We start from the raw sequence: 1,681 nt of genomic DNA on the forward strand, positions 1-1,681 counted from the left end.
TTTTCCCTTCCCCTCCACAAATTATAACCAACCTTAAATACAGTGAAAGCAGGGGTTATACCGTGGGGGAGGGACATACAAAGCAACAAAGAAATAATCTTATAAATATGTTAGAAACAATCACTTGAAAGAAAAAAAAATATTTGAATACATATCTTAGGGTTCGTTTCCCTAACATCAACTGATCTGCCCTTTTCTGCTTGACTCACATATACTAGTTATTGCAAATAAGGGAAACCATGGGACCTAAGTTTCTTTGGGCCTGGCTTACTTCACTTAATAGAAATTTTTCCAAGTCTTTCCATTTCCTAACAAATGGGGCAATGTCATTCTTTCTGATGGAGGCATAGAATTCCATAAAAATATGGAACGCTTTACGAATTTGCGTGTCATCCTTGCACAGGGGCCATGCTAATCTTCTCTGTATCGTTCCAATTTTAGTATATGTGCTGCCGAAGTGAGCACAATGGCAGAGTTCTTTTCCTCACTCATACCTGGATGGTGTGCCCACTCCTGTGTCTGCAGTATGAACATTCCACATTCAATGAGCAGTTCTTGCTCTATAGCTCTTGGTTATTCCCAGCTACTTGCTATTGAAGTAATGCTGCAATGAGTGGCCTTGTGCACATGCCATTTCCCATGTGGATGAAGTTGCCACAAAAAATCTTTGTTTTGTATTTTTTTTTTGGTTGGTCGTGGGGCCTGAGCTCTGGGCCTGGGCACGATCCCTCAGCTCTTCAGCTCAAGGCTAGCACTCTACTACTTGAGCTACAGCGCCACTTCCAGCTTTTTTCTGCTTATGTGGTGCTGAGGAATCGAACCCAGGGCCTCATGCATGCAATGCAAGCACTCTACCACTGAGCCACCTTCCCAGCCCACAAAAAATCTTATGTTGCAGGCACCAGTAGCTCACGCCTGTCATCCTAGCTACTCAGGAGGCTGAGATCTGAGGATAGTGGCCCAAAGCCAAATTGGGCAGGAAAGTCTGTGAGGCTCTTATCTGAAATTAACCACCAAAAAAGCCTAAATTAGAGTTGTGGTTCAAGTGGTAGAGTGCTAGCCTTGAACAAAACAGCTCAGGGAGAGCACCCAGGCCCTGAGTTCAAGCCTCAGAACTGGCACCAAAATAATAATAATAATAATAAAATCTATACTGCTAGAAGTGCTATTGCAAGGTCAAAGGGCAAGCATATTAATAATTTGAATGGTGTCAAATTGCCTTCAATGTGAGCTGCTCCAATTCAACATTTACCATGTGGTATTTTAATTCATTATCTCTATTCATTCAAGAACAGTTTGAAAGGTGTTGTCTTTAGAAAATTTAGGCATTAGGAAAAAGAAGTGGGGGTAAAGGTAGCTGTCAATTCCATATATTTTATTTATTTTTTTTTTGGGGTCCGGTCGTGGGGCCTGAACTCTGGGCCTGGGCGCTGTCCCTCAGCTCTTCAGCTGAAGGCTAGCGCTCTACCATTTGAGCCACAGCACCACTTCCGGCTTTTTTCTTTCTGCTTATGTGGTGCTGAGGAATGGAACCCAGGGCCTCAGGCATGCGAGGCAAGCGCTCTACCACTGAGCCACCTTCCCAGCCCCATTCCATATATTTTAGTAACTACTATAAGAAGTTGGTGAGCAGCAGTCGATCTCAGAACAGCTCTGGTGCACTTGTCTCGGTCAGTCTTCT

General features: G+C 43.6%; 1 non-coding gene across 1 annotated transcript; it reads right to left on the minus strand.

The window, feature by feature from the left end:
* Positions 1 to 358: 358 nt before the first annotated feature.
* LOC122115343 lies at positions 359 to 465 on the minus strand. The gene has a single exon (XR_006148746.1). It is a non-coding gene; the product is annotated as a U6 spliceosomal RNA (small nuclear RNA).
* Positions 466 to 1,681: the final 1,216 nt, after the last annotated feature.

Source organism: Dipodomys spectabilis, unplaced genomic scaffold (genome assembly GCF_019054845.1).
Source record: "Dipodomys spectabilis isolate Male_0828 unplaced genomic scaffold, ASM1905484v1 ptg000118l, whole genome shotgun sequence".
NCBI classification, from domain to species: domain Eukaryota; kingdom Metazoa; phylum Chordata; class Mammalia; order Rodentia; family Heteromyidae; genus Dipodomys; species Dipodomys spectabilis.